This window comes from Triturus cristatus, chromosome 10 (genome assembly GCF_964204655.1).
Source record: "Triturus cristatus chromosome 10, aTriCri1.1, whole genome shotgun sequence".
Lineage (NCBI taxonomy): Eukaryota > Metazoa > Chordata > Amphibia > Caudata > Salamandridae > Triturus > Triturus cristatus.
In genome coordinates, this window is record NC_140593.1 from 1092552941 (window position 1) to 1092574173 (window position 21233).

The window sequence follows — 21233 nt, forward strand, 5'->3', positions numbered from 1 at the left end:
CCACTGTAGCTCGGGTGTCGAAGACCTCCCGGATACACTCGTTACACTGGGTGGGAACCCTGTGATGAAGCATGCCACTAATGAAACTAGTGGGTGAAGGTTCTTTTACGAAAACTAGGGAAGTCCCTTCTTTAATCAAGGGAGAAAACATAACATACGGTACAGAATTTCTCTCGTTTGATACTTAAATAGGTGACAGTTTGGAATTGGAGCTAACTTATGCCCTTCTAACTCCCCGAGATGATTTGAAATCTCTTAAATGTGAGCCACTGTTATAACAGTTGCTTTCTCTGTATTTTACCTGCACCTTGCATAAATGGTAAAATAACAATTTATTTATGTGTTTGCTTGATCGAGAGTATTAAAGATTAAAGCTCAATTAAAGGACAATTATTGCAGAATATAATTGGATGCACCAAACAAAAAAAAACAATAACTTGATTGTTGCTACTCCAGAGCTGTGCTTTCTGTTGTGTTGTGCCACACTATGCAATACACTTTGATTTACCACTCTTTTTGTTTACTTAAATTCAGATTAGCCGCTCAAAGCTTGAATGGCAGATCCTGGTTCACAGAATGAAAAATCAGGGGATATTTACACAGAGATGGACTAGGTGGTTGTGAAAATCCACAAGCAGGGTATACTTTCTGCAGTTGTACATGTAGAGTTAAAAACATGGGTGTAAACATGAGAAAGGTAAGGGTGGCCATTTGGGAGGTAGAGCACTCCCACAAGGCCAATACTTTCTGGAGATTCACAAATCTTCCCTAAGATTATCACACCTAATTTCTGCACCTATAGGAAGGGCTGGACTGGCTATTATACCAGACTGGCATTTCCAAGGTTGGCTGCAGACTAGGGGACTGGTTTCAGAATAGAATGAAATGTCATTACCCAACCATGTCCCAATCCAACTCTGGTCATGGCCTACTGCAGTGTGGGGTTGGTTTGAAGATTTTTATGCCAGGCTTGAATCCGGTTTCTACCCATAAACCAGAGTTTGTATGGACATTCCGTATAAACAGACAACACCACTCCTTTATTCTCTAGGGTTTTATGGGAAGAGATTTCTCCACTTAGAAAACTGTTTGGGAGTTTAAAAATATAAAAATAGAAGAAAAAAGTGATATGTGCTATACATGATCCTGTGGTTTGCCCGCTGTGTAAACCGATAAAAGGAGTATATAGTAATAGGGAAATTTCATGAGTGTTTGATTTACATACATTGCCACGCTTTCTCATGGGCATTTCTATGAACTACTAAATCCCTCCAAATCTTAAAATGAAACCTACAATGACTATAATTCCGACTTTTAAAGAGTTTCATCTGTACATATTGTGACTTATTCCTGAAGACTCTCAACACGACTCAAGCAGACACCAGTGGGAAAAGAGGGGGGTGAAATGCCACAGAGCATTTATATACCATCAGATCCAGCAGCCAGGAGGGGCTCAGGCTCTAGTCATGAGGAGGGCAAAGTGGAAGAAGTTGGGTGTTGAGCTTTACACAATAGATCTCTATATGTTACTCACTGGTATTGCATTTGGGTTTATGCAACAGGTTCCTTGTCGGCCGGCAGAAAATAATACAAAATTGTAAAACCTTAAGGAGTTCTATCTGAATCCCTAGACTAGAGCACTAATGTCTGAGTTAGTAATTGTAATTGTAAATTTTTCATTATTGTTTTAACCGTAATACCATCTATCCAAGCAAATTATTTCCATTAGTTTTCATGTGTTGATATTTTCAAGATACCACTGCAGCGCTCCCCTTAGTACATTGTTCGTTTGGATTTTGTAATCTCATGTGGAACACCATGTGTAAAATAGACTAAATCAAAACAAAACAGAGACCTATGGGATCAAAATGCATGCTTCTATGGATAGGATCATGTGTGGCTCTGCACCAGTTTCTGCATGATATACTCAAGTCATCGCCACACCAAACAAAGATGGCCATATAAAGATGACTCATATCCCAGGAAGAAAAATCCAATGGACATTCCTAGTCATGGCCAAGACAGAGTTTACTGAAAGCTTCATGAACAATAGTATCTTAAAATCTCCCATCTCTGATACTCCAATCACAATAGATAATACATCAATATGTCACAATCTTTAGTGTGGCTTCAACTTGCAGCATTGAGATGTCAAGCATCCTCTTAGCTGTGATGAGCGACCTCTATGCAAGCACTGAGAAGTCCTTCTGTACATTTGAGAGTGTATTGTACAGAAGCAGGATGCATCACAAATGTAGGGGGCACCTTCAAGGTGCTCTAGAGTGGCTGTGCCTGCTTACTTGTAAAAGGTCTTTAACATCCCCTGTCCAAGATTTTCAAATCTCAATGGTGGTCTGAACAAACATAGGTTGTTTAGTGGAAGAATCCTTTTCTGCATGGCTTTCTATTTTGCAGTATGGGAGGGGGGCTCTGTTATGAAGACAGACAGCTCAGCTTGATCCATCTCTCTCCCTAGACTGGGTATTACATGGACTTAGTCCAACAAGTTAAATCGACACCACTGGATGGCAAAGCTATTGGTTGAGCCAGCGTGACTTAATGGTTGTCTCCAGCACTTCCCACATTTCTATATGTTTTTATTTCACTCATTTTGTTCTACTGGCATTTTGTTTTTTACAAGTCTGGTTTGTTTAGTTTTGCTTTTCAGTACCATATCCAATGCACCCTGATTATTCAAGAAAGATTACATTTGGTGTTGTACCATTTTACTTCTGTATTGTTCTGCATCCACTCCAGGAATCTGTGTTTGACCCTGTGGTCATGGGCTAAAATCCCAGTAGTTCAACTCAACCTGTCATTCTTCAGAGACCAATAAAATGAGCACCTTTGAGTTGGGTAACAATAAACCCCTGTTATTTCAGCACAAAGACCCAAGAGGGTGGATGGGCACTTTACAAATACACATGTTCTGTTATGCTAATTGTCTTGCTTTTTCAATTGATACGACCTACTTTGAAGAGCACGCTTGTGCCTGACTTGTTTCTGAGCATTGGTGACTGTAAAGAAGTCACTGTTCACTGTTGTGCCTGTAGGCAGCTTATTATAGTACTCTATGGTTTGGGAACAGGCAAAAGATGTTCATAGACCCTCTGATTGGCACATAGCTTGTTTTCAGCCTCCCACTGCAGCAATTGACAAGTGATGCAATTGGCTTCTTCCCCTGGGTGTCTAGGCTGGGGTCTGCTATATTCAGTAACCTTCCAACAGGTAGTGGCACTCTGTGCCTGAGTAATATTTCAGCATCACTTGGTATTTAGAAAAGCCGCGTCTATCCCTTTTTACATGACACTTTGCTTTACAACAAACGCAAGTGCTGGAGGCATAATTGTGTTTTTCAGCATGAGGGCTACAAAAACACTAACTTCTCTCTTTGCCAAATAGCATCCTTATTGTTCCTAAATATCTTCAGACTCACAAATGTACAGCCCATTATTCCACATATGTGCACAATGTATAACAATGTGAGTATTGTGTTATTTAGAGGACATATAGGGGCATATTTACAAGCCCCTCTCACCACCACAATGTCACTTTTTACAACATTGTGGTGGCGATAGGGGCTTCACCTTATTTACAAGTCAGTGTTAAGTCACTTTGCATGGCTTACTGCTGCCTTGTAAATAAGGCCCCCTTTCACGCTATACTTAGCATGAAAGGAGAGGGAAATGGGTGTTGCGGTGGGCGTTCCACCGCAACAACCATTGATTTTGACGCAGCGGGTGGTGTAAATATGGGGCAGCACCAAAATTAAGACCGGGGAAAACCTAGTCTTACCCTGGCGCACCTAGGAGAAATGTTTAATTTCTCCTCATTTTTGCTCTTTCCATGTGTGCTGCGTTGTGCAGCATACGTTGACACAGCAAAGCGCCATTGATTGTTTATGTGCAGGAAGCTGTCCCTTCCTGCACATAAACAATCATTAAAAAAATTGCGTTTTGCAACTTCTATGTGTGCTGCATTAAGCAGCACACATAGAAGTTACAAAATGCCATTTAAAGATTGTTTGTGTGCAGGATGGGACACCTTCCTGCACATAAACAATCTTCCCCTGCAACACAGGTGCAAGGGTGCCTGCGTTGGAGCTAGGCAGCTAAATTTAGCGCCAGCGCAGGGAGAAACGCAGGGCTGCACCATATTTTTGTAAATAAGGTGCAGCCCTGCGTTTCAGAAGTGGCGGAGCGCGGCGTTAAGCCAAGGAGGCTATCGCCGCACTCCACCACTTCCTCGTAAATGCGCCCCATAGTGTTATAAATATTTGGCTGGTATTTGCTAAATCTGTAAGTGCTGTAATGAAGCTATAAGATAGCTGTGAGCAGCTCTGCTGTCCATTATCAGATGATATCATCTCATAGCAGCAGGTAAGAGACTTAAATGCCAAAGCGGAAGCTGGAAATGCCAGCAGTCCTTGGAATCTTTGCTTTTTCTGAGAGAATAAAAGAGGAGTGACAAGAGACAGCTGTTAGGGATCATGTGTAAATAAGCTCATAGCCTAGTATCCAAGTCATGAATCTTATTAAAAATTACAATAAATTCCGTCTGTTCTGCTAAAACATTACCAGGTTTTAGGCTAAACCCTGGATGTTGGACATCTGTTGTGAACCACGCCTACTCCCCAGCCTCAGCTACTGGAGCTCTGTATTAAAAGGACATGCAGGGCAGCCCATCTGACAAAACATCAAAAACACAAGGCTGGCACTGAATGATGAATACATTCAATAACTCAAATCATGGAATGTAACTGTCAATCTGATTGGCTAGTCAAACTAAAGAGATAATAGGTGTTCGTATTTCACACTCATGACATGTTTTAAAATCTAGAATACCCGAAATCTTCTATTCCTATATTATCCAATACGTTGGCTTCATTCCCAAATATGTAACAATTCTGGGAGAACATTTTTGAAACAATAAGCCTGGAAACTAGAGGCCAGAATGATCATTTTTAATGGAATACCTCAAGTATGAAATGTATGGATTAACAAAGAAATTCAGATAATGAATGCCTTAATGATTGGCCAAAGAATATTTTTTATCACTGGCAATGTGATATGTCTTGGTGGACTAAATACATGGTCCAGTTTTGTAGATCTCGAGGCTGGAAATGCACATTTATTGGAATTTGGGGTGACTCATTCTCTAACTGATAGATGTTATAATATTATTTAATTGGACTGCGTGCATTCTTTTCACATGATCTGCAGATTACTCTACTCCTTTCCTCCTCATATTGATATTGTTTTTAACAATCAACTTTAGATCACTACTAACTTGTGACATGCTGGTGTAACATTATTTAATGTTATTGTTTATAAAATCAGTGTATTGACAAAATTAAAAACCATCAAAAATAGTTCATATAGTTTGTCAAGTCACTTATGGACAGTTATGAGGCTGGTGACTGGAATATATTATCCACCGGCTTTGTGTGATACCTGTGTGATTTATTAAACATCAAAGTTAAGCTGCTAGTTCATAGCAGTGTGGTTTATAGCTCCAAGAATTAAAAGCTGACACTCTACCTGTCTTCTGGGGACAGCTAAGGTTTTGATATTGAGATCACAAATGCAATATTTCCTGACACAGGCATACTTGTTTTCAAACTGATTTGAATTTTGATACATGGTTTGGAATGTATGACTTATTTCATGATCCCTGTTTTTGCCCGTTAGGACAAATTGAATAGACTCAATACTTGCAGGTACTTGGTAGGAGATGAGTTTGTTTATGATAATGTGCCATAGTAGCGGCGATGGCTGGCACAGGTAAGCGCGGTGAGGTGGGGCAGTGCGCGGCAGGGCGGAAAACAACAGACGACAGAATATGTATTATTTATTTATTTAATTATATCTTTACCGTCGTCTGTCGACTCCCCCCTCCCACCCGTCCCACCGCATTTACCTGTGCCGGCCACCGCTGCATAGTAGCAAATCTGCTAGCAATAATTAATCAAAAGGTTCTCTAGGATAAAAGACACCAAGGTTACCAAAAGGAATGAGCGACATCTTGATAGAAATAATCCCATGACAGGGAGCCAAGAAAGCACGAGTGAGGTGGCCAGCTGTGGGATAGACTCTTGCAGAATGCATCTATTGTTCTTGGGGGATCTCAGTACTTTTTTTCTGTGGGGCTTTTTCTATCTTAAGAAGCTCTTCGATACATATCATTGATCCAGAATTTTCTGTGGAATTTGCAGAGCTGAGAAGCAAATCCTTCAGCATTTCACCGTGTTGAAAAGTAGGTGTGTTTTTGTGGGAAATAGTTTACATTGGCTTTTTTCCATGATTCAATGACATAGGAATTGTGATAAAAATAAATCTGCACACCATTTTTACAATGCTCGAGTTTTGATGCAACAGCTGCCCTGGAATACCCTTTCCCTTAAACAAGACATTCTTTAGGAGATGCTAAGACTCCTGAATTCTTCTGTTGCAAAAAAAAAGACTTGCTCCGGGATTGCACACTCTTCGCCTCTTGAGTCCGTACATCAAGTGTTTGTCTTCAGGGAATATTTGTTTAATTGCTACAGGACTTCTGGTCCATGCAAGCTGTATCACATGAAGTATTCTGTACTGCTAACATGTGCTTGATGTCAAGTGTATTGGAGAGCTAATATATGGGATAGGACTGTAATCAGTTGTGGATTATGAACTGGACTTTTGTGGACTGCCATTCTCCTGCAACCTTTTTTAGTATATATTGTTAGGGTCCCCGGAGACCTCTTCTGGCAATGTGGTCAACTTTTGAAGAGGTCAACACAGTATTCTCAATATGTAGTCCACATTTGAAATATCCATGTCCAGACTCAAGGAATCCCAAAAACAAACCTCAACTTGAGTTTTGAATTAGGATGGCTAGACGTCTATACATTGGATATTGCCTGTTGAACAAGAGCGCCAGCAAACAGTGCCCTGGCTCCTTGAGCCCACATGAGAAGTTTTTTTCAGGTTTGTTCCAGCCAGAATGGTTTAGTTTTAATTGTCAGGTTTGACCATGAACCTCTACCTGAGGTTATCAATGCATGGTCGAAAGCTAGACACAGCGGTATACTATGTGAGAAAGTAGATTATTAGTTTGGGTTGATTGTAGTCCACTACAAGAAATAATGTTGCTATTTTTGTTAGGTCCAGCAAAGGTTTCAGTAGTTTAAACTTGAATTCAATCCCTGGTAGCTATGGGACAGACTAGTCAGGCTTAACTTAAGAAAATGTGTAAAGCATTTAAAAGTACCAAAACAGTTAAAAAGACGAAAATGCAACACAATAAAAATCCCACTCCAATTTTTAACAATGAAGGATAATTTAATGAACAAATTGATACCAATTCAACAAAAATTCAATAAGAGGAACCGGAGAGACAAAGTTCTTAGGTTTTAAATGGGAATGACACGAAAAAGCGTTACGTGCCAAAAGTTCTCATACGGTTGTGCATGACTGGCACCTGGGCACGAGTTAAGGCCGACCATAATGGAGGGTGGAATGGATACAGAAACTAAGTTTTCCCTTGGCGTGAATTTTACTTTCTGACTGAACCTCTGAAATAGAAGTAAAAAATCCTCAGCAGGGGCAAGACAACAGGAAGTGGCCAAGAAAGGCTCTACGAGGCCAGATAGCCATCAGACCAGGTCCCAGTGAAATCGTTGTTTTTTTTGCAGGGAAAGCTCCTAGTGGAAGAAATTAAAAATTTGTGACCAAGGAAGGTTCCTCGCTGGCAGGATACTTTTGGCACCTTTGCCTAGTGAAGATGTCTGACTTCAGACTTAGTCACTTTTTTGGACCTCAGATTCATCCAGCAGGGCAAGAGTGAAAGCTATAACTGAACAGGCCTCTACGAGGACAGATAACTTCTCTGCAATGTCCAGCTGGAACATATTTGCTGCTGTGGAAAAGATCTGAGCGGGAGCAACCTGATTCTTTGTCACAGAGGCAACAAACCTTCGTCGGATTGACTTGATTGACGGGTTTGTCCTGGTCCACTGAATGTCTTTGGAGCCAAAATGTTCCTAAGTCCCAGGTTCTTCAAGATGTTAGAAGGAGTACACTTTGACACAGCCAAGGGTCCGACGACCTAAGGAACAGCACTTGGGGGTCGAGGCTCACTCTAACAGAAGCCACCAGCAGGGTCCAGACCAGGTACAGTTTCAACTGGGCAGCTGGACTCTTTAGGAAAAAGGGCTTCTAGTAACTAGTTGTGTCCCTGTAGCTTAACATGAGGTAATACCAGGCATCTTGCCTTATTGACATTAAAACCTACTCAAGAGTGAAAGAATAATATTTAAAAAGAGGGTTTAGGCTTGTCAAAAGGGGTTATTAAGGGCGCTCAATTTTCAGTTTTAAACCTTTGCAGGGGACATGTTTTCTTTAATATTTATTGTGTCCTAGTTTTATACATTAAGCATCTAGCCCTGCACTGGAAATTCGCTTGAAAGTAGCACATAGCAGCACCTAGCGCTTCTTTGCTTTACTTAGCGTCAAGGGGCATTCCATGGGTGGTGCATGAGTGTTCCAATGCAACTGCCCAGGGTTTTTGATGCAAAACCCTATCTGCTAAAACAAAAATAGGCAGGGATAGGTATTAAAAAATAACGCCCTTTTGAAATAGGAGCTATCAAGGAAAAATGCTTTTATTTCTCCTTTCTTTTCCGACTTTGCATGTGTGCTGCACTGTACAGCACACATACAAAACCTATAGTAGACTGACGCAAACAGCTTTGCACTATGGTGCAAAGGTGTGTGCATGCACTTGGGAGCCTGATTGTGCACTTTGCTTTACTTAGCGTCAAGGGTCATTCCATGGGTGGTGCAAGAGCGTTCCAGTGCAACTGCCCAGGGTTTTCAATGCAAAACCCTATCTGCTAAAAAAAAAGTAGGCAGGGATTGGTACTAAAAGATAACGCCCTTTTGAAATAGAAGCTATCAAGGAAAAATGCTTTTATTTCTCCTTTCTTTTCCGACTTTTCATGTGTGCTGCACTGTACAGCACACATACAAAACCTATAGTAGACTGACGCAAACAGCTTTGCACTATGGTGCAAAGGTGTGTGCATGCACTTAGCAGCCTGATTGTGCACCGGCGCTATGGAGGGAAGAGAAGAGTGCCATTTCTCTGCAGATTAGGTGCTGTCGTGCTCTTTCCTTCTAATGCAATGCAGTGTAACATTTTTAGGTGCTGCACTGAATAGCGTGAGAATTTAGTAACTAGACCCCTTAGTTACTTTAGAAATTGGGTTTTTGGTTTGCAGAGGTACGCAGCCTGTCCAAGCAAGAACCACAATCCTAGTCAGGGTAAGTGAGATACACACTTTAAATTAACCTGTGCTCACCCTCTGGTAGCTTGCCACAGAACAGGCTAGGTTAACTTAAGAGGTGATGTGTAAAGTATTTGTGCAAAATATCAAACAGAAACACAGTGGAAACACACCGGGAAGACTCCACACCAGTTTAGACAAATAGATGGGGATTTTATCAATAACACAATACCAAAATGACAAAAATCCAATAAGTAGAAGTAGATATATGAGTTTTTAAAGATCAAATGTAAAAATAGCGCTTAGAAGCAATAAGCGCCTTTGGGGGTTATCTGGTTGTGCTGGAGCCGGGCAAAGTCAAGAGTTCAGGTGACGGCGATAGAGCGCGGGCCGGACTCAGGAGTCACACAAGGCCCGCAAGGCGACAAATTACCTTGATTCTGGTCGCAACAACAAGATGCAAGGTACAGCCGAACGATGCGTCAGTGCCAATCCCGCAGTCAGGGTAATGCACCCATTCCGAAAGCGTTGTGCTGAGCCAAGAGGCATTGGTTCCGTAGATGATGCACCGGGTTTCTCCAAGCTGTTAAGGAGATGCGTCGATCACCCCTCACTACAGCGGTGGTGATGCTGCGGTTCAAATGCATCGGTTCTTTAAGACGATGTGCTGGTTCGAGTGCAATGCACCGATTCTGTTCCTGCAACAGCGACGATGTGTCAGTTCTGCATCCCACAGACAATTCGACTGGAGCAAGCACCTAGGTCCACTTCCAATGGACCAGGCACAGGACAAGGTGGTGAGACTTTGATATCCCTGAGTCACAAAAACTGGAGGCACTATGGGTTCAAGTTCTTACTCAGCAGGGGAAGAGGGTAGCAGGCAGCAGGGCAACACAGCAGCAAAGCAGTTCTAGCAGTCCAGCAGAGGGAAAGTCCTTGTAGCAGAACAGCAGTTCATCTTCCTGACAGAGTTTTTTTACAGGTCCAGAAGTGTCTGATTTGGTGGGATCAGAGACCCAGTACTTATACCCAGTTGTACCCTTGAAGTGGGGTTGACTCCAAAGAATTGTCTTTGAAGTGCACACAGTCCCTGTCCTGGCTCCAGACTCACTACAGGGGTATGCAGCTCTTTGTGTGGGGACAGGAACAGCCCATTCAGTTGCAAGTGTCCGCTTCACCCTCTCATCCTTCCCAGAATGACCCATAAGGATGTAAATGGTCCATCAGGATGTTGACGACCCATCAGGCATACCTAATCTCCCTTTGTGTGTGGATGTCTATTGGGAATGGACAAAGCCCAGCTCTCACCCTCCCTAGACGTGTATTCAGAGGGAGGCAGAGGCACAGAATGGTTAAAGTAAGAAAATGCCAATTTTCTAAAAGTGGCATTTACAGACTTGGAACTTAAAATCTAACTTTCTGATTTTAAATTGTGAGTCCGGCGACACCAAACTGGAAATGTCTATCTTTTCCTAATTGGAAATTATACTTTTAAAATGTAATAAGGTAGCCCCAATGTTAACCTATGGAGAGAGATACGCCATGCAGTAGTGAAAAATAAATGTAAGAGATTTTCAGTACCAGCACATGTACAACTTAAAAGTGCATGTCCAACTTTTTAAATACACTGCACCCTGCCCTTAGGGCTGCCTAGGGCCTACCTTATGGGTGAAGTATTTGTATGAAAAAAGAATGTTTGTTCCTGGCAAGAGTGTTACCTTGCCAGGACAACGTGGCAGTTTAAAACTTCACAGATAGGCTCAGCATTTCCAGGCCTGAGACATGTTTAAAGGGCTACTTAAGTGGGTGGCACAATCAGTGCTGCAGACCCACTAGTAGCATTTAATTTACATGCCCTGGGCACAGGTAATGCAAATTGCTAGGGACTTATAGGTAAATTAAATATGCCAATTGTGGCTAAGCCAATGGTACCATATTTTATGGAGCGAGCACATGCACTTAAGCACTGGTTAACAGTGCTAAAGTGCCCCGAGTCCTAAAGCCAACAAAAACAAGGTAAAAAAAAGAGGAGGATGAAGGCAAAAGGTTTGGGTTAACCTGGCAGAAAGGGCCATTTCCAACCTTGAACCCAGCACCTAGATTCTGCCATCTGTACACCCTACCCTGCCACGTGTTGCCACCCCAGTCCTGAATCTTTGGAAGTGGGCCTGAAGGTGCTCTTCAGCCCATCTGTGGGTCCAGCAGAACTGATGCATCTCCTGTGCTGCGCAACCCCAAGTAGAACCAATGCATCGCCTCTGCTGCGAAGATTCCCTCAGTGCAAGGACTCCGCATCAACCTCGCAGCTCGCATCGGAACCACCGCTGTGCAAAGCTTCTCTGGCGCAGGCCCTTGGATTGCAAATCTGTCATAGACTACAGCCTCGACAAAGATGCAGGTTCTCATATTACAGCCTTGCAGCTCTTCCGAGCCGACGTATTGCCTTGACTGCACGACGCATCAATGCCAGACTTTGCATTGCAAGCCCTCATCGAAGAGATCCTCGACAACGGCGTAGGACCTCGCATCGCAACTTGTTCAGCAGGCCTAACTGGGTCTCTGTAGCTGACCGTTGCTCCATCACAGTCAGCCTGAACTTGTGACTTAGTCCCGGTCATGTGCGACCAGATATTAACAGTTGGCGCTTGGTGCTTTTTGGCACTATTTTCATTGTATCTTTAAACTTGCATATCTCCGATTCTACTGTTTGGATTTTTGTCGCTTTGGTCCTGTTTTATTAATTGCAATTTACTCTATTTTTCTTATTTGGTGAGGGATTTTTTTTCTTGTGTTGTGTTTTCACTTTATTACTGTTTGAAGTGCTGCATAAATACTTTACACATTGCCTCTTTGTAAGCCTATTTGCTCTAAGCCAAGCTACCAGAGGCTGAGCATAGGTTAACTTGGGGTTTGTTTGCACCTTACTCTGACAAGGATTGTTGCTGCTGCTTGAGTAAGGCCCCCCCAAACCAGTAACCCAATTGTATTATGCTGCTGCTCTCTAAACTTACAACACTGGTGGTTTATCGGACAATCCACGAATGGTATCACAAGTAGCTGCTTTAGAATGCCTTGCCCTAGTCCATCCCTGCTAGCATTGCACACTTTCCTTTAGTGTGAAGACAGTCTAACATTGCACTGAGCCATTGCGCATCAGAGCCCCCTTCCGTTACTAAAGCAATATATAGTGTGTGTGATTGTGTGCAAATAATGCATGCAAATAAGAGAGCCTTGATTATCAGCCATTAGGATTAAGACACTGAACCCCATACCTGAGAAAGGGCCATTTCCAACACGTGCCCTCTCCAACCTAAACACAGGGGAGACTAATCAATACCTTGATGGACTTCCCTGCTTAGCACAATAGAATATGGACAATGGCCCAACACTGCAGGGGTACTTGCCAGTTCTACACCTCGCTCAACCCAGTTGGATTCCTCTGTCTATTCTCTCTGGGCCCTCTGAACCGACCCATGGGGAACCATTTCCTCATCTGTGAAGCACCTACTTTAATTTGCTCACAGATGCACCCCAGTAGCCAGACAGTACCCCCATGGCCAACAGCGTGATGTGGCCCAATCCACCTCTTGGGTCTGACATCTGTCCCCACACAGGGGACCTCTGTCCACAAGAACAACAAGCAACAGTGGCAACTGATAGCTGTCAGTGTCAGGGGCAGGCTACAGATCACCCAAGGCTCTATGACCTCTGAAAGTTCTCAGTGTGAGGGTCACTAGCCCCAGATGGCTTGCATCCTTTTTCCACTCTAACTTCAACCAGTTCAGGTGTGGTGTCCTGAAACTGGTCGTTCAATCCAGGTTCTGTACTCTTAGGCTGAATATGTGCCTGGCAAGCCATGACTTCCAGGGGAGTGCAACTCCCCCCTCCCCCAAGGGGAACACATTCTACATGTGTTGTGCAAGAGTCTGCCTGGTGCAGGTCCCCAGCCCTCTCTCCCTGTGACAGTGCATGCCCCCCAGCTAGATGTGGTCTCACCAGGTCAGTCTTGGGGTGCTGTGATCTCAGAGTTGGCAACCCCTGACCTACATGTCCTCCCATTGTGGACTCTTTCCACATCCTGCCCCTCCATCTGGACCTCTGTAGCCTCCGCTGTGGAGTTGTACCCCCAGAAACTAGAACATGTAGGGTGCCTTTGGCGGCTGCCCTCCACAGCTCTCTCTGTGGCAAGCCCATCACTGGATGTTCTCCTGGTACAGACCAGACTCCCCTGCTTGTGCTCCCTCTGGGAACATTCCAAGCTCTGGGGCTGGAAATAGAGTACCCTGGGCTTCTGCCCACCCCCACCACTCCTCCTTCTTTTAGAAGAGATATGGTACCCCTTTCCTCCCTTACTACACTGGACCTGTCTGGGTCACTTCGTACCTCCCCTTCACTCTGATAGGAAAACATGAGACACCCTACTTAGTATCACTCACCAATGCATCCTCAGACACTCTGGTACTCACCCTGAGGTCTGACTCCTTTGTACGTTCCCTGGGGTCAGAGAACTTACAATCAACCATGTGTTGGCATAGCTCAGAAAAATAGTGACTGAACATATGCACACTGGCCATCAAACTGCCAGTCCCTCATACCTCACTACCCTTCACCCAACCATCCAGTGCCTTGCAGAAGTACCCCACAAAATCCTCCCAAGACTGGTGGGACAGTTTCTGAATGCCTCCATATGTCAGCTCCTCAATACTCCTCAGGGGTCGCGTGCACCTCTAGAGTGACCTCATATGCCTCAAACCACCCGTCTATGTCATCCCCCTCCATGGAGTCAGACACCAAGTCCTTGGGCATGTGGATCCTTTGTTTACCACTGAAAACTGTAGTATTGCTGCCACCATTTCTACTAGACTCTACTAGCTGCTTAACTTTCAAGTCCAGATCCTTGAAGCTCAGTTCAGGAGCCAGCAAGATCTTTCTTTCTTCCATGGCTCTATCAGCCTCAGCTGCCTCCATGCCAAGCTTTTTATTGGCTAAGGCTCTCTCAGCCTCATCCTCCTCTCCTCCACCAGGGCTTTGTCAGACTCAGCTCTTCTCTCCTCTGCAGCCAGTTGGGACAGCTGCAGCCTCAGGTCCCTCTCAGACTGTCTGTCCTTTAACTCCTCAGGAGACAGAGTTTGTGAGGAGACACTGCTTCCTACAGTGGATCCAGCAGGGGAATCCCTCTCTTTGGGCTTCCCTCTCTTCTCTGGAGTATCTTCCAAGTCATTTTCCTTCTCCTCTTCATCCTTCTCAGGACCACTGCACTCTTGAGGTTCTGGTTTGGGATCCTCCAGGTAGTACTAAGGATTTGCATTCTCTAGAATTCCAAAGGGATTCTCCTCCTCAGAATCCATCCCAGAGTCTTCTGCTGCTGCTCCAGCCCAGCATCTGAACTCGAATGCATGTAGGGCAAGCCTTAGGTCTAGGTCTAGTGGCCCCTTTCTTCAGGGGAAGCCCCCTCTCCTTGCCGAACCTCCTCAGCTCCCTCATATTGTAAGATGACAGGCAGTTGAGAATCATTTCCATTAAGTCTCACGGATGCAACAACCAAATGAAAGAGTCCCAAGTGTAATGAAGGTATAGCAGTAGTAAAATTTAGAAAAATTACCTATTGAGAGAAAAAGGAGAAAAACTTGAAATGGTCTTAGATGCAAATAGTAGTGTATATAAAATTACTGTAAGGCACTGTACAAAAACCACAAAAAGACTCCACATCAGTTTCGGAAAATAGATTATGATTTTATAAATAAAACTTGAACAAAATGACAAAAGTCCAATAAGTACAAGTCAAGATATGAATTTTTAAAGATGAAATGTAAAAATAGAAGTTAAAAGCAATAAGGGCCTATTGGGGTTAAGCTTGAAAATAGCACTTTTAGAAAGTTGGCATTTTCCTGCCTTAGCCTTTTAGTGCCTGTAACCTGTCTCTGGGTCAAATTACTGGGTGTAGCTTGCAGTTGGACTTTCGGCTTTCCTCCTAGACAGCCACACACAATAGAGAGTGTAGGTGTGCCTGGATAGGCCATCACTGGCAGGATGGCTGAGCGAAGCTGTCCAGAGCCCTACTTACACTTGAATAGTCTGTGTCCTGCCTCCACACAAAGGGCTGCATAACGTCCTGGAGTGAGTCTGGAGCCAGGGCAGAGATGGTAGAAAGCCTGTGTACTTCAGAGCGAAAATCCATAGAAGCTTCTTCAACTTCAAAGGAAGGCCCAAGTATAAATATTGACCTCAGACACCAACTCTTCAGTATACTTCTGGACCTGTGGAAACTCTGCCAGGAAGAAGGACTGTTGAGATGCAAAAGGACTGTCACTCTGGTGGACTACTGCTGTGAAGGACTGCTGTGCTGACCTGCTGTCTGCTGCTATCTTGCCTGGAGGAGAAGGATTGGACCTACATCTGCTGAACCCAGAACCCCATAGTGATTCTAAGGGCTAGTTATCTGGCCTCCTGACTAGAGCTTCAGGAACAGAAGGCTCCAACAACCTTGAACCCAGCACCTAGATTCTGCCATCTGTACACCCTACCCTGCCACGTGTTGCCACCCCAGTCCTGGACCTTTGGAAGTGGGCCTGAAGGTGCTCTTCAGCCCATCTGTGGGTCCAGCAGAACTGATGCATCTCCTGTGCTGCGCAACCCCAAGTAGAACCAATGCATCGCCTCTGCTGCGAAGATTCCCTCAGTGCAAGGACTCCGCATCAACCTCGCAGCTCGCATCGGAACCACCGCTGTGCAAAGTTTCTCTGGCACAGGCCCTTGGATTGCAAATCTCTCATAGACTACAGCCTTGACAACGATGCAGGTTCTCATATTACAGCCTTGCAGCTCCTCCGAGCCGACGTATTGCCTTGACTGCACGACGCATCAATGGCAGACTTTGCATTGCAAGCCCTCATCGAAGAGATCCTCAACAACGGCGTAGGACCTCGCATCGCAACTTGTTCAGCAGGCCTAACTGGGTCTCTGTAGCTGACCGTTGCTCCATCACAGTCAGCCTGAACTTGTGACTTTGTCCCGGTCATGTGCGACCAGATATTAACAGTTGGCGCTTGGTGCATTTTGGCACTATTTTCACTGTATCTTTAAACTTGCATATCTCCGATTCTACTGTTTGGATTTTTGTCGCTTTGGTCCTGTTTTATTAATTGCAATTTACTCTATTTTTCTTATTTGGGGAGGGATTTTTTTTCTTGTGTTGTGTTTTCACGTTATTACTGTTTGAAGTGCTGCATAAATACTTTACACATTGCCTCTTTGTAAGCCTATTTGCTCAATGCCAAGCTACAAGAGGCTGAGCATAGGTTAATTTGGGGTTTGTTTGCACCTTACTCTGACAAGGATTGTGGCTGCTGCTTGAGTAAGGCCCCCCCAAACCAGTAACCCAATTGTATTATGCTGCTGCTCTCTAAACTTACAACACTGGTGGTTTATCGGACAATCCACGAATGGTATCACAAGTAGCTGCTTTAGAATGCCTTGCCCTAGTCCATCCCTGCAAGCATTGCACACTTTCCTTTAGTGTGAAGACAGTCTAACATTGCACTGAGCCATTGCGCATCAGAGCCCCCTTCCGTTACTAAAGCAATATATAGTGTGTGTGATTGTGTGCAAATAATGCATGCAAATAAGAGAGCCTTCATTATCAGCCATTAGGATTAAGACACTGAACCCCACACCTGAGTTTAATATGTTTTAATCCAGCCTCATTCCACTGGCTTAGGTTAAATCTCCAAAGAAACTAGCTAAGTGCAAATGCCTGCTTTTCATTAGAAAATGCTTATGGATGTTGTCAAAAATATTATAAAAATGTTTGATGATGCCCAGTAAAAATCAAATTTTTTTAATAACTTTAATGCAATAGACCCTTATTTGAAACGTGTGTTGATAAACATACTTTCACTAGTCTACTAGTACAGTGCAGAGGTCATATTACATTACATACAGTTCACCCTAGCCTAGTCAGTTCAGCCTAGCAAACTTTAGAAAAGGGCAATATTTGCCTCACACAGTCTATTTAGGAACAGTTTACAGACAAAAACAATTGGGACCGTACTCACAAGGCTTAGCTATTGTGTTTGTATATCACTGCACGGACTTAATACCTGGTGTCCTAATTATGCACCTTTGTTTATTGCTGCTGCACTTGAAAATTAGCATGACAAACTATACGTGCAAATGCGGAAAGTATAATGTGATATTCATTACAATTTTTTAGGGAAGGGTTGGGCATCAACATCTACTTCTATTCTCGAAAAAGAAACCACTGCCACAAAAATGCAGTGGAATAAAAAGGTTTTGGCGCAGGGCAGCGCCGCAAGGAATCTTGCAGTGCGGCCCTGCATCAAAAGAAAAGGGCAGGAATGCACCGTATCTATGAGATATGGCAGATTCCTGTCCTTTTCACCTGCACTGGTGCACAATGGGCTGGCATGCGCCAACACAGGCACCCTTGCGCCACGGTGCAAGGGTGTCTGCGTTGTCGGGGTTAATGTTTTTATGCAGGAAGGGACACTTTCCTACACAAACAAAAACACTAGAGGTGTTTTCCTCTTTGTATGTGTGCTGCAGAATCACATAGAGGAAAAAACGAGGAGAAATAAGGATATTTCTCCTCGTTGCGCCTCCCTAACGCCACCCCTGGGGTGGCGTTAGAATCTGACGCATTCCCAGGTTTACATTTCTTTGTAAATCTGGGAATGCTTCAGATTCATTGGGAGTTGCGTGGGACCACCCACAGCAACACCCATGGAATGCCCCTTTCACGCAGTGTTTGGCGTCAAAGGGGCACTTATTTACAGGCTATGAAATGCCACGTAAGTGGCATTACGTGGCCTTGTAAATATGCTGCAGCACATTGCACCACCGGAGCATCAAAAAAATGATGCTTTAGCGGGGCAAAAGTGCCAATAGGGGGCCTCTTAAATGAGACCAATGGGTCACAGGGACCAATGAAAAATTAAATATATATTTTAGGGCCCCATGAACGAAAGAAAACATTTCACAATGTCCCTGTAAAATGTGGGTTTTATCATTATAATGACAGCCCCAAAGTGCTCTGCACAGCATTAAAATTGCCTATTGTTTCATCAAACTCTATTCAAAAAGGTGAATAAAATCTTAATGTAGTCATAACTATAATATATCTTAATACACACATAAGGAAATACTCAGCACGGAGGCCAAATGTGTTTCAATTAGTTAGTCCTCTGAGCTGTTTGTCTATCTATTAAATATATCATAAGCACTGTTGCTGACATGTCTGCATAACAAGAAGTATCTCATTTTAATAATTTACCATATGCATATAAAAACATAGGAGTTGATTAAACACCAGAGCAGTGGCGGCTCCTTACCTTTGGCGGAGGAGTGTCGCACCACCTATTAGCATCAAAACGTTAAAAATAAAATGATAATGAAAGCGTTATTGTTTTTTTTTCTGACACATTAGCGAGGCTTAGGGGTGGGCCATCATGGAGGGGAAGTGGTGAGCAGGGCACTGTTGTCACTGTGCATGACGATTTGTCTGGCCGTCTTAGGCTGGCCAAATTGTCATGCGCCGTGAAGCTCTCTCCAACCCCAGGTGCAATGCTGGGTTTGAAAGAGCAAGCACAGGCTCCCAGTATGACTGGAAGCGCAAATCCTTGGCGCTCAGGCCAATCTTGACGCTGGTAGGGGATTCTGGGAACCTGTGCTAGTGACGACAGAGCAGAAGAGCGGAGATGCGGCGAAGTGGCAGGTAAGTTATTTTTTTTTAATCCTTTGTTTGTCCTCCGTTCCCCCCCTGGCCATCCCCGCTCTGCCACTCTGCCGGGACACATGCCACTACTGCACTAGACACAAGTTTGAGAATAGTGCGTGTTATATCTAAATTCCATTTATCTCCTAATCGTTTATACTATGGAATTGCTTAAGAAACTGTAAGAAAAAAATATATGGAGCTCATTGAATTTATAAACATTCATAAACAGACTGCTCTTCCTACACCTATATTATTAATCTATTTGCATTTTCCAGTACAATATTCGGAATGCTTTGTTTTGTCTGCATGTTCTTCTCAGCATTAATCCAGATCAGAGAGTGAGAGAGTAAGTGAAAGAGTGGCGAGTAAAAGAAAGATATTGGTATTGCTCTTTTCACTTCCTAAACTGCACATGCAAGAAGGGGCTCTGAATGCGCTCGTGACTTCAACTTTAAACCTCATTTAAAGTGAAGTAAAAATGGCTTCTCCGGCAAAGAAAAAATGAAAAAAGAGCCCCCTACAGGCATTTTTGAACATTTGCAGAAATGCAAAGATGTTACTGCATGTGTTGTCTTCTGTAGCCCATAGGCTTTCTCTATCGACATCTGAGCGAAAAATGTGCAAATGAGCAAAGTGTTTTGGTAAATACTTTACTGCATGTTGTCTTATTTATTTGCTCTAAACTCTAAATCCTTGTGAAATACAGCATTAATGTCCAGTGGGAGCATTATTGCACATTTGAGGCCAACATCAGAATCTTCTAGAGAAGGTTAATAACATCCTCCTCATACATAGAGGGTATGATGGGGCAACCAAGTCTCTCCAGTTGTGGCATGAATAATTGTGCACTTTTTCAGAAATCACCAAGAAAGACACACACACAGGATATTCTAAAATCATTAAAATCAGGTGCTACGCTGGACCCTGCTCCCCGGTTATAATGCTAAAAGGAGGAAAAGCAGCTAGACTCATTCTGACAGACATGCTTAACTATTCATTAAAGCCTGGGACTGTCCCAACAGCGTGGAAACATGCCATTGTTAAGACGTTACTAAAAAGCCATCTGCCGTCACCCTACAATCTGAAAACCACCCCCCTAAATTTCTCTCCTTCTAGGAGCCGGTAAAATTCTGGATTTAGACCAGGTAGCAGCACAGAAACTGCCTTTCTTTCAGCTGCGGAAGAACTAAGGGCTATTTTGGATCGGGTGGGTTCACTGTCCTGAACCTACTGGACATTAGCGCGTCCTTTGGTACTGGTCACAAGGCTGGAAGAAGCAGGCACTGCAGGAATAGCATTAAAATGGCTGACTCCCTTCCTCCAAAATGGAACCAATCCAAGTGTGTGAAGAAGCCACACAGTCAGAAATTCATTCCCTAAAATGTGGGGCACCTTAGGGTTCCTGACTAAGCCCCACTTTGTTCACCCTGCACATCCTTCCATTGGCAGAGATCATAAAGGCGTATGGGTTCTCCTCGATATCCTATGCTGACGATATGCAAATAATCATCTCCCTCTCTCATCAAACTGAAAGGACATCCGTCTATCTCAATAACTGCATTATGCATCCAGTAGACTGGACGGCTGCAAGCAGTCTTACATTAAATGGGGCGAAGACGGAGATGATGGTGGTGGGAAATAACCCTGCCAGGTGGATGGAGCTGCATTGGCCAGACTTTCTTGGCAGTCAATCCAATCCTAAAATGGCGGTCAAGCGTTTAGGCTTTTGGCTCACCAATAAGCTTTTAATGGAAACCCAAGATGAGAAATTGGCAACAACATGTTCTAGCCTTCTCTGGACTCTGAGAAAGCTATTGAGATGGCTGCATGAACCCTCGCGTAGAATGGTGGTGCAAGTCTTAGTTATCTCATGACTTGACTATGGGAACTCCCTATACTATCAATCGGCAATCCCAGCCCTGGCATCCTTGCACTGGCTACCGGTGCTAAAAAGAATTGACTTTAAGTCACTTTGCCTTGCTTACCGAGCAATGCATTACATTTGGAGATGCTACAGTTTAGCTGTCACACTTCATGTTATTTCCAACATTCCTGCTGGTTCCATGTCTTGTAGTGTCTCTCTTCTCCTGCCCTTTTTATAGGACAATCTGGCTCAACTGTCACTAATAAGGGCTTGGGACCTCCTATTGTACTTGAAGTTGTCAGTGGTCTACTGTTGGTCCCCATAGGACAAAGTCCTCATCTATCTTAAGCAGCTCGATGAACCATTAC

At 43.7% G+C, this 21233-nt stretch overlaps 1 protein-coding gene across 2 annotated transcripts in view; it reads left to right on the forward strand.

The window, feature by feature from the left end:
- Positions 1-21233, forward strand: part of BAIAP3 (BAI1 associated protein 3) — a 1035958-nt gene that overhangs the window by 928367 nt on the left and 86358 nt on the right. The window lies entirely within an intron of this gene.